General features: G+C 46.5%; 1 pseudogene; it reads right to left on the bottom strand.

The window, feature by feature from the left end:
- Nucleotides 1-223: 223 nt before the first annotated feature.
- LOC109777386 (serine carboxypeptidase 1-like) lies at nt 224-11,640 on the bottom strand (annotated as a pseudogene).
- Between the last annotated feature and the right edge of the window lie 946 nt (nt 11,641-12,586).

The following is a 12,586-nucleotide window of genomic DNA, read 5'->3' as shown; positions in this document are numbered from 1 at the left end:
GACTGCGTTCTGATTGTGTCCTTTTGGGAGGAACTGTATGGGTTGTTGTAGCTGAAACCTTGGTTGCTAGTATTTCTCTAGATCATCATGATATTTCTTTCTGCAGTAGCTTTCTGAGTCGCCGGTGTAATGTTTTCTGGTAGAATGCTAATGTCCAGTTTTATGTATATTTCACCTGCTTTTCTGGTGTTTCTAACGCTCAGCAAGAGAATGTACGCGGAAATTTATCAGAGCCTTGGATTGTTTATTGGGTTTCACACTGAAAACAGGTACAGGTACAGTCTTTATCAAAATCTACAATAAAAACAGCTAGGAAAAAAATAAGATGCATGTCTACAAAATTTGATTGTTTCATTTAGATCAATTTTAGATCTTTTCTCCAAACAGCCAGTGGGTGTAGAATGCCAGCGATTCTTTGGGCTTGTACTCAGGAACAGTGTGTCCAGATCCCTGAAACATGGTGCTTGTCAGAAAACCTCAGCCATATAATAAACTCTTGTCGATTTAAGTTTGTGTCTCTACAACATTCTCCAGATGGACTTCAAAGCTTGCTTGCATACCTTTATGGTGAGGAAGGTGAGATTGTGATCATAGCCTTGTGTATATCTGCGGTCGCATAAAGCAGGGAACTTAAATCAGTTCAGATAAATGTTTTTTTATGTTTTGTTAATGCTAACATGAAGTCCAAAACAGCTAAGGACCGGGCAACTCTACTTAACTAATGAGACGAGGCAAAACATTTGCCTCCGTTTCAAAAAAATAGTGATAAAAACATGCATGCTAGTTATGTTAGACAGAGTTCTTGTCATCTATCAATTGGCGCATCAGATGGCAGATATATAACTAAATCAGAAACATATGTGAATGGTGAATAATCAAGGAGAAACATGTACAGTTGTAGAGAAAGATGGTAGAACATCATACCCAGCAACTTGACCCCCAAAGTGCCATGGTCGCCATGAATCGACAACTCGGTAGCCTAATGATCTGACCCATGCCTCCGTTCCAGTGAAAGGGATACACAGATCATGATCTCCACTGTACAATTAAACACCCAAAAGTTGTTAAACATCATTTCTCTTTTTCAATAAAGTGATTACATATCGGAAAAATGCAAAGGTGAGCACCGGTACATACCCCGTGTTGCAAAAAAGGGGAGGCTGCACATTTCAAATTTATCACACAAGTATGTATTGCACAAAAGTATGAGCACTAACAAAGTGACAAAGTTACACACTTGTGAGTTATTCGCAAAAGAAAAAACACACTTGTGAGTTGTAAAAGATGACCAATTTGTGACCCATAGTGCCAAAAATCCACAATACTGAAAAAGGGTTTCCCCCGTTTATATTATAAAGCAACCATCACCGATAACAATCATCGCAAACAATTCAACACCACACCACACCAGCACACAACACACCCAAGGCCGGATACAACAGGTAAAGGAACAACCACGAAGCTGAGCTCTGCGAAAGTAGGCCTCCAAGACGGCACCTTCAAGAAGGAGAACGACACCGGAGCGCCGTCGCCGTCGGATCCAAAGGATCATGGTTTTCACCTGGACCATCCGAAGGAGGAGAGTAGCCACGACGACGCCTTCAGGAAGGAGACAATGCCCGCGGACGCCGCCGTCGTCGGCCCAACCGAAGCCGAGCAGGGGATCTCTCCTGGCGCACCCTCCACCTTCAAAACACCTCCGCTCGCCGAAGCACCGGCCGCCGCGTCGCCCGAACAACCATAGCGACCAGCCCACACCTGAGCCGCGCACCCCCGCCCACAAGCAACACGACTACCACCACCACTGAGGCCGCCGCCACGGCATCCAAGACCCCCTCCCCCCCCGGAACCACCACAACGGCTAATGGACGCCACCGACCAGTGAAGAGGTAGAAGGCACCTCCTTCCACCCCAAAACGGACCCTTTGGTGGGAAGGCGGCCCAGCCGGCTAGATCCAGGCAGGGGAGGGGCGCCGGCAGCCGCCGGCCTCGTCCTCGCCGCAGCCACCGCACCACTCCACCGGGGACATGGATCACCGAGACATAGGCACGGTCAGGAGGCCCCCTGCCTCCCTCCCCGGACCGCCCCCACCACCACCAGCCAGCCAACGGCACCCCCGTCGAGCCGCCGGCATCCACCAGCCGGCCGCCACCGTCCGCCACACACACCAGCCAAAGAGTAGAGGAGAGGGGGTCGACCTTCGCCTGAGCCGCCCATCGGCCACCAGGCACGCCTTGAACAGAGCCGCCGCAGCCCGCGGGGCAGATCCAGCCGAAGCCGCCGCCGCCGCCACCGCCACCGCCACCCCGGCCACGCATCCGCCCTGCACCACCTGCGTCCAGCCCTCCACGCCCGGCATGCCGCTCCGCAACTCCGCAGCCGAGCACAGCCGCGCGCCGCCGCCCGGGAGCGCCCGCCCGCGCCAAGCCCCCATGAGCGGGGAGAGAAAGGGCCCCTCCGCCGCCAGCACCCACCGGGCTTTGCCCGGCGGCGCGGACAGGCGGTGGCGAGGGGAGGGAAGGGAGGGAGGGGGAACGCGCGCCGGCGGCTAGGGTTATCCCCTCGGTCGCTTGCGGGAGCAACTCGAGGGGAGGGAGAGAGTGCCTAATCTTGCCAACCAGATCTCGAGAAGTTCTTTTGAAAATAAATGTGAGACATTTTAGGTCACTACTTTAGTGATTTTTTTTCGGAAAGGGGATTACCCCGGCCTCTGCATCATAGGATGCAGACAGCCATCTACTTTAGTGATTTAAAACGTCTTATATTTGTTTACAGAGTGATTCTCTCTGACGGTTGTGTTTCCACCGTTCGTTTGAAGCATTCTAAATGGACAACTTTATGCCTTAAGCACAACACATGTACATCAATGTAAGCATGTGGGTTAAAGATATCCTTATTGATAAAGCTAATTTCTATTCCAGGTACCAAGAAAGGCTGTGTGCATCACTTCATGCACAGGCCGAGGGGCATCCCCTCTTTTCGAAAAAATTCCAGGTATCAAGAGTCTAATACTATTGTCTGAACCAATTTACCCACAATAAATATTAGGACTAAAGTTTGAAAGGGTTGTTTTCTTCCTGAAGGTTATATTCACGTTCTTTACATTGAATCGAGACTTGTGCTTCGCTATCCTATTCAAATATGAATTTTTTTCCTTCCGTTCTTAAGCAATAACCGTAAGCAGAAAATGTATTATGCACAACCAATCTGTTAGTTTTGCTTTACTAGAAAAAAGTCAGTTTGATTGGACAGTTAAATGTATTATTTCCTAGTAGTTCAACCTGTTCTCTACTGAACCTTCACCCTAATTTGATTCCATATATTAATCGGTGTCTTCTTTTGCAGGAAACAAGTTACTCAGTGTTAACATTGTCAAATGATCAAGTTGCAGGTGTGCCCCATACCTGTAAATAAGTACGCGATATCCCATGGCTGTGAATTTTTTGTGATACTCCACCATGCTGCCTGTATCATGAATGTAGTCTATTCTTGCAGTATTCAATTCCCATGATCCAATTAAGCTTTTCTGATGTGCCAATTTCGATCGAGGTTATTCCCGACAAACAAGAGTTAGTTAATTTGTGCCAATTTTAGGATTAAATTCACACTAATTTGTCTCGCATCAACCATCATACCGGTTTGGCGTGAATGGCAGCTCTTACATCTTCATCATCCAGCCATATAGTAGCAAGTTCATCACTCTCTGAGGACATATAATTGTTATAAATGAGAGGACCAACCATACTTATGAAATGATGTATGTGTATGGAAAATGAAAACAACAAATTGTAAATGATCTACATATAACTATAAGGGCATTGATATAATTTTCATACCGTGCATGGAAGTGATTTACCGCCAAGCTCGGGCCACAACGTGACATGTCCGCTGCTCACAGGAAGACCGAGAGGCCATGAAAGCCCCGCCATCCTCTTCCTCACTGGGAAAGGCCTCTCTGTTTCACCTAGCTTTCTGAAGCTTGATGGCAAGCTGCTGTTCACGAACGCTGTCTCTTGGACTTCAGGGTGGTGGTAGCATGGTGCAAGAATGTTGTACGTGTTCAGGTCTTTCAGTTCCTGCAGATGACAACACAAATTGAGGCCTTACAGAATTTGGAAGGTTGCGTATTTGCTTGTCGGTTTACAGGTTCTGGTACATGGATATTACCCAACGGACTCTATCTATATTTTCTTGGCACACATCATTAACTTTTCCCCAGAATGTGCCGTGGCAAGCAGCACTGACATCCTGAAACAGGGCAAACAGTCAAGACACTGTTAGCTTGCTATCTGTCCACAATGAAACTACTTGTGGCACCGGCAATTATGCAGAAACAAGACGAAGCAAAACACCTCAAACAAGTCAGTTGATATGAGACCCATTCCATGTGCAAACGGCACAAAAGAGTTTAAATCGTAGTCTGCGTCGGTTGCTCCATTACCAATTAGATAGCCCTGGCTCCCGCAAAAAGAAGAAAAAAAAAAACAATTAGATAGCCCTGGATGCAAACACCTCAGACTGTAAACTCACACACAAGTTTGCATGCACAACTAAATGGCGACGAATAAAATGTTAGTGGGAATGACCTTCAAATTGATTCTTGGCTTCAGAGCCATTTGTATCCCTGTAACGACGTAAAGATGAGATGTAAGAAACTTCTGATCTCAACTATGAATAATCTACTCGCTGTGAGTGACAAAATCCACCTTTAACAACTTCATCAGCTAGTGTAGGAATGTATTGATGGACTCTTGGATCACTAGGCTAGATTAGATCCGGTAGTCCTACCTTCTCTCTGAGTCGATGATCCCGCCGAGGTGGCAATGGTGGATGGCGACGGCGGTGATGACAGAGAGTGTATGGCGGCGGCGGTGGAGCTTCCCGTGAGCACCACGCTAACCCTAGATCGGTAGGGAGTGTCGGTGGGGATTGTGGCAGCGATTAACCTCGTAAGTCGTGCCCCGGCCCCCACCTCTGTTTATATAGCGCGGGGCACAGGGGCCCACCAACCATGGTTTGGTTGGGCGCCCCGATCAGGGCACGAGTCAGGGGCCCGTTCGACCCGTTGGGTTCGAACGGGAGAGAGATCAACCTAACATTCTCCCCCTTGATCTCAACTTTACTTTTAACTTTATACTTTCTAGTTTATCTGTTTCATCACATATTGGTACATAGAGCATGTTTCATCGTCACGGCTTAATTGCCGTTAGAATCATACATCTACAACATACGTTATGTTCAGAAACAAATTATGTTCCTTTTGGGCCTATCCAGGAATCATAAGGCTTTCCCTTAAACCCATGCCGGCTAAGTGTTCCTTGAACACATTGGGTGGTAAGCCTTTCGTTAGCGGATCCGCAAGCATATCCTTTGTCCTTATATGCTCGAGACTTATAGTTTGATCCTGGATTTTATCTTTCACAACATAATACCTTATCTCTATTGTTTTGGCAGCATTACTCGACTTGTTGTTATGAGCATAGAATACTGCGGGCTGGTTATCACAGTACATCTTTAGTGGTTTGTGAATGCAATCTACCACTTTCAAGTTGGGTACAAATTTCTTTAGCCATATCGCCTGCCCCGTGGCCTCGAAGCATGCTATAAATTCTGCATACATCGTGGATGATGCAACTATCGACTGCTTGGAGCTTTTCCACGAAATAGCTCCCCAGCGAGAGTGAAGACGTATCCTGACGTGGATTTTCTATCATCTCTGCCCCCCGCAAAATCTGCGTCTGAATACCCTTTTATCTCTAGGGAATCACTTCTCCTGTATATTAGCATGTAGTCCTTCGTGCCTTGCGCATAATGCAATGCTTTCTTTACCATCTTCCAGTGCTCTAGGCCTGGATTCTCTTGATATCTACCGAGTACCCCGGTGATAAAAGCTAAGTCAGGGCGAGTGCACACTTGTGCATACTGTAAGCTGCCAACTGCCAATGGTACTGCTTTCATTTGATCGATCTCATACTGGTTCTTGGGACATTGGAATTTCCCAAAACTATCGCCCTTGACTATTGGAGCAGGATGTGGCTTTGCTCGCATGCATATTATACTTTTTAAGAACCTTTTCTAAATATGCTTTCTGCGATAGTCCTAAGACTCCATTGTTCCTATCTCGGTGAATTTCTATGCCCAAAACATATGATGCTTCACCAAGATCTGTTATGTCAAAATTTGAGGATACGTATTTCTTTGTTTCTTGTAGTAGACTAACATCACTACTAGCAAGCAGGATATCATCCACATACAAGATTAGGAAAATATATTTCCCATTTTTAAACTTTGCATAAATGCAATTATCCTCAATATTTTCTTTTAAATCCAAAACTTTTAATCGTTTGATTGCCGAGAGGCTTGTCTTAATCCATAAATGGATTTCTTCAGGCGGCATCCCATATTTTCCTTGCCTTCCATGATAAAACCCTTGGGTTGTTTCATGTAGACCTTTTCTTTTAAATCACGATTCAGAAATGCCGTCTTAACATCCATTTGATGTAACTCTAAATCAAAATGAGCAACTAATGCCATTATGATTCTGAAGGAATCCTTACATGAGACTGGAGAAAATGTCTCATTGTAATCTATCCCTTCTCTTTGTGTAAATCCTTTTGCCACGAGTCGTGCTTTATACTTTTCTATATTCCCTTTACAGTCATACTTAATTTTGTAGACCCATTTACAGCCTACTGTTTTGGCTCCTTTAGGAATTTCCTCTAAGTCCCAAACATCTTTGGAACTCATCGATTTCATCTCGTCTTCCATTGCCTTCATCCACTTCGATGAATGAGGGCTTCTCATGGCTTCTTCATATGAGGTGGGATCTTTTTCCATATGAACCATTTCTGTGTTATAAACTTTAAAGTCAGTAGGAATAGCTGACTTTCTTGATCTTGTAGACCTTCTAAGGGCCTCAGTTTCTGGCACATTTTGTGCCTCAACTTCTGGCACTTCTTCTAAAATTTGCTGTTGCACCTCCCTTTCATGCTCAACATCGGGTTCAGTCGGCTCCTGACGGACAGGTTCCGGGTCTTTTCCCATAGCTGTCATGGGTGGAGTTGCAACTGGTAGTGAGAAAAATGGCTCCTGAATCATCGGATTAGGTGCATGCACCCTCTTCTCCTCAAGATCAATTTTCCGAGCTACCAAGCTCCCCCTCATCATTTCGTCCTCTAAGAAGACTGCATGTCTCGTTTCTACAAACTTTGTATATCTGTCAGGGCAGTAGAAACGAAAACCTTTTGATCTGTCTGGATAGCCAATGAAGTGGCAACTTACTGTTTTGGGATCTAACTTTGCAATGTTTGGATTAAACATTTTGGCCTCAGCAGGGCACCCCCACACCCTGAAGTGTTTTAGGGAGGGCACCCTTCCTGTCCATATCTCGTACGGTGTTTTGGGCACCGACTTGCTTGGTACTCTATTGAGAATGTGAATGGCGGTTTTAAGCGCCTCCATCCATAATCCCAATGGCAAGTTGGAATAACTCATCATGCTGCACACCATATTCATAAGTGTACGGTTGCGCCTTTCAGCTACTCCATTCTTTTCTCCGAGAGTGGGATACATTAAAAGCACATGAGTTATCATATCTTTCTCTTGCGAGAATTTCTCCCGCCATACGGGATTTTTGACATAATATTATGTCAGCTTTACCCCGTTACGCAGGTATTTTCCCAGACCTTTCCCGCCATGCAGGTTTTATCATAATCATCTTTTCCCGTTACCTACGTTGGTCTGGCATTTATGTTCCCTGGAACATAAATGCCAGAATTGGCTCTTTTGACTGCATATTCAATCATCAAATTTAGGAATAAATCTGAATGCTCTTTGACACACATGTTTGATCCGACGTTGGTCAAATTAAACACGCATGTTGCTTGTTTCATCTCAAATCATGTTGACTGAAAAATCTTCTTCATAGAGAGTACATGAAAGACATTCATCAACCATGACTCTCAATGATCTATCTCTTTTCTTTTGATGCTATTCTTTAGAGAGAACATACTCCCTCACGTTATGACCTTTCTTAGTCATCTTTCGGGGCACAAGTACCCAGCCATTCGCTTTCACGAATGAAAGCATGAAAAACTTTTAGTCTGAGAAAACATAACCAATAATCAACAATAATTGGCATAAAAATAACCCTACGTTGGTCTGGTTAAAAAAATGCACATTAAACTTTTGAAACTTTCTTTAATATTCTAAATCACCGTTGTGGCAGAATTAGAATAAACATCATCCTTCTACATTAATTCCATATCACCGTTGGGCAGAAATGGAAATAATGCATATAACTCATAAACAATGTGATGATAGTATTTTTATTAAACAACTTTGCTAAGAATTAATCATCATCATCAACTTTATTGCAGCGGGAACAAGCAATATACATTTCTCTAGTTCAAGAGCATTTCTTGATCTTTATCCGTTCTCTAAAAAGTTGATCACTTTGATACCAAATTTATCAGAGATTTAAACTTTGAACATAAGACTCATAGAATTATAGCACTGTTATCATCAACGTTGGTCAGAAAATAACAATACCATATTTTTAACTTTAAAACAAATATCTTTTCCTTTGTCATAGCGGAAACTATCTGCATCTTATTTCACCCACAGGGGAAAAACATTGCTTAGAGCATTTCTTCCAATTAAACTTTCCCGTTGGTTCCAATTTAATCGGAGGATAAAACTTTTACTTTGCAGCGGAAACTTTACAATATTCTATTCAAAAAACAATCTGTACTCTTTTACTCTCTAAGCAATTTTAACCAGTTGGTTAAAAAATGCATTACAGAAGCAACAATTTAATCTTTTACTTTAGTTCTATTCACTTTTAAAAGAGCACTTTTATTTTCAATAATAAACATGATCATGTTATTAACAACGTTGGTCATAAAAATAACATAACCATATTCATTTTAATAATCACTTTAACATGCTCTTAAAAACTTAATTCTATCTAAACTTTTATTTTCTTCGTAAAAGAGCACTATTAATTATTTACGCAGCGGAAAAACATGAATAAAAAATTCATGAACTTTTTATTCTTTACAGAAACTTTTCTTTGATCAAATAAAAATTCATGAACTTTATTATTTTCTTTGTAAAATTCATGAACATTTATTTTTCTGAAAATTTTCTATTTTCATTTTCAGAAACTTTTCTGTTTACTTTTCAGAACATTTTCTTTTACTTTTTTGTACTCTAAACAAAATTTCGTTGGGTGAAAAATTGCATAGAAAATCTATTAGAAAACTGCCTAAAAACTATTAAAACGAAAATAAAAAATGGCAGCTCCACCCGACCTCGGCCTGGCGCGGGAGACCCGCAGCGGCCCACGGCCTGCTCCCCCGCACGCTCGCGCGAGTCGAGCCGCCTCGACCCGGCCTGGGCCGCCCGCAGCTGCAGCCACAGCCCAGCGCCTGCGCGGCTACGCCCGCCTTCACTTTCGGCCCACTTGGCCTGGCGCGGCTTAGGGTTTGCTGCCTGGCCGTCGGATTTCATCCGACGGTCCAGCGCGCGGATCGGACGAACAAAACAGCCGCTCCGATCGAATCGAGCGTAACCCTAGCGAGTTTCCCCCCGCGCGCGCCGCTCGGTGCTTCTCTCGATCCGACCGCGGGTCAGCGCACCGCGTCGGTCGCCGCACCACCGTGCCGCGCCGCCCCTGGCCGCCGGTGACGGCCACCGCGCCGCGTCGCCGGCGACGGCGACGAGCGCCACCGCGCCGCTTCTCTTTCCCCTCCTTTCCCCTTTCTTTTCCCCCTTGCTCTGACAGAAAGAGCGGCAGTGAGGCGCGGCCAAGCCCTCTGCTCCCCTGCAGCCGGGTTGGTGCTCCGCCGGCGACGGCGTGAAGCCACCGCACCGCGCGAGCCGCGCGCGAGCAGGCCTTCCCTTTTCCATTCGCCCCATCCACCGAATCCAGTGGCAAAGAGAGGCGAGTGAGGCTCGACTGAGCCCTTCCCTTTGCGTCCGGCGACGATCCGTGGCGCCGTTGCCTCCCCTTCGCCGGTGACGCGTTTCCCTCAGCGGAAGCGCGCCGCCGTCGAACGGTGTGGCTGCGGTGCCCCTTTGCCCTTTGCAGGGTGTGTTCTTCTTCCGAACGGCTCGGCTTGCCGATGCCCGTCCGGATCGAGAGGAACGGCGCGGCCTTGCGGCGGCGCTACTTTTTCCGTGGAGGATTCATTCTTTGCCCTGTCTAGGGTTCTTGGGGGAGGGGATTTCTTTTGTCTTTCTCTGTTTTACCTTTGTACCGAAATCAATCTATATCCTAGCCAGTCTGATACCATTGATGGACTCTTGGATCACTAGGCTAGATTAGATCCGGTAGTCCTACCTTCTCTCTGAGTCAATGATCCCGCCGAGGTGGCAATGGTGGATGGCGACGGCGGTGATGACAGAGAGTGTATGGCGGCGGCGGTGGAGCTTCCCGTGAGCACCGCGCTAACCCTAGATCGGTAGGGAGTGTCGGTGGGGATTGTGGCAGCGATTAACCTCGTAGGTCGTGCCCCGGCCCCCATCTCTGTTTATATAGCGCGGGTCAAGGGGCCCACCAACCATGGTTTGGTTGGGCGCCCCCGATCAGGGCGCGAGTCAGGGGCCCGTTCGACCCGTTGGGTTCGAACGGGAGAGAGATCAACCTAACATGTATATCCCTGCATATGACTCTCCGGAAATGTAGAATGGGTTCAACTGAAACTCCGGGTATAACTCGAACCACTGCAACAACGAGTAAAATCAGCATCCAGTTTCTTGCATTATGTCATGTAAATAATCGCAACTGAAGCAGAGATTATTACCTTCAAAAGGAAGATATGCGCATCGGCTGCGGTTTTCAAGTCACCTGTTTTGTAATCCGATTTGTTCAATGAGTATGACATCCAACACCGGCAGGGGAGTCCAGGTACATCATGCTTGAAACCTAGTTACTCTAGTTTAATGACACATTTATTCAATCACTTGGCATGGAAAAAAACACTGCTCGTTCTATGACAATTTAGTAGAGCTGAACAAGATTAGTACTCCTAAATTCTGGGCAGGCTGCTGCGGGATAGGCCTGTGCTCCTAAACTGTGTTCAGGTATGCGGATTACCTTTGACCAACTGTAGGGATTGAGCTGCAGCTTGGGCAGCCCTCCGGGAGTGCTTCCGCGCTCAAAGTTGAAGGGACCTGAGCAAAGAACAGGGCACCGGACGGGTCATCCCAGCCAAAATCACAAGAAGATAACAAAAGAAACTGCCGGTCCGGAAGAGAGGTAAGAATAAGATCAATCCAGACCGTTCTCGTAGACGAATCCGTCGAAGCTGGAGCAGCCGGGGCCGCCGCTGAGCCAGAGCACGACGGGGTCGATGGCCGGATCACGCTCCGACAGCACCAGGTAGTAGAACAGCCTCCTGCCATTGCTCTCGTCCACGGTTATGTACCCGGCGTAGTGTTTGGATGGGAGGGCGCTGTCGAAGCCCGGGAGGTGGGTCACGAGGTGCTTCTCCGGAGCTGCGACGGCGAGAGGGATGAGGGGCAGCAGAAGAGCGAGGAGGAGGGTGAGGGAGGGCGTGGACGCCATTGACGGATTTGAGGCCCGCGATAGCAGGGATTCGGTACGACGTTAGTACAGAGCAGTGCAGTTTAGTGGGTGAGGCCGAGCACCAGTGCTGGAGCGGCATGTGTCCGGTCACGGGACCGTGCTATGCTGGTGGGAGCATCCACAGTGTGAACTGCTTAAAAAAAATAGCTCAACTGACCCTTTCATGTAACGCCCGACAGCAAGGCGATGCACCCCACTGTGCAGCGCCTAGCTCTAAGGCGCTGCACGTCCGGTCAGCGTGGCATCCCTGGTCCAGGCATGGCCCCACACCTGGCCGTGCAACGCTTAGAGAGTAGGTGCCACACAGCCATGTGCAGCGCCTAGCGCATAGGCGCTGCATGCTGACTTAGTAACCGCAGCGGGCCGGCCCTTCCCCATCCCCATCCATCCGTTCCAGTGGTTGGAACAGAGACGGCAGCAGCGGCTCTCTCCACTCCCCCTATCAATCCTCTGTCCAAAGAACTTCAGATTTGAAGATTTCGTCCGTGGATTTGTTGCCCAATCCATCCTAGAAGGTAATCTCCTCCAATCCCTTTCTTTCTATCCAAAATACCATCCCCATTCTTCGTGTTTGTGATGAAACCCTAGTTTTGATTGATTTGAAATTTCTATGGGAAATAGATTGAATGTGTGTTGATTTAGCCTATGTAGATTACTTGTAAACATTGGGGAACATCATGTTGTTGATTTGTATTGTAAATCACATACATAGGAATTTGTGTGTACATTTGAATTAATAATCACGTATGCTCTTCCATAGGGATTTGATTTATAGATGATTTATAACCCTAGATTTGACAATATATGCTTCCATTGTTGGGAACGTAGTAATTTCAAAAAAATTCCTACGCACACGCAAGATCATGGTGATGCATAGCAACGAGAGGGGAGAGTGTTGTCCACGTACCCTCGTAGACCGAAAGCAGAAGCGTTAACACAACGCGGTTGATGTAGTCGTACGTCTTCACGATCCGACCGATCAAATACCGAAC

Source organism: Aegilops tauschii, chromosome 3 (genome assembly GCF_002575655.3).
Source record: "Aegilops tauschii subsp. strangulata cultivar AL8/78 chromosome 3, Aet v6.0, whole genome shotgun sequence".
NCBI lineage: Eukaryota > Viridiplantae > Streptophyta > Magnoliopsida > Poales > Poaceae > Aegilops > Aegilops tauschii.
This window is presented reverse-complemented; position numbering and strand designations above follow the sequence as displayed.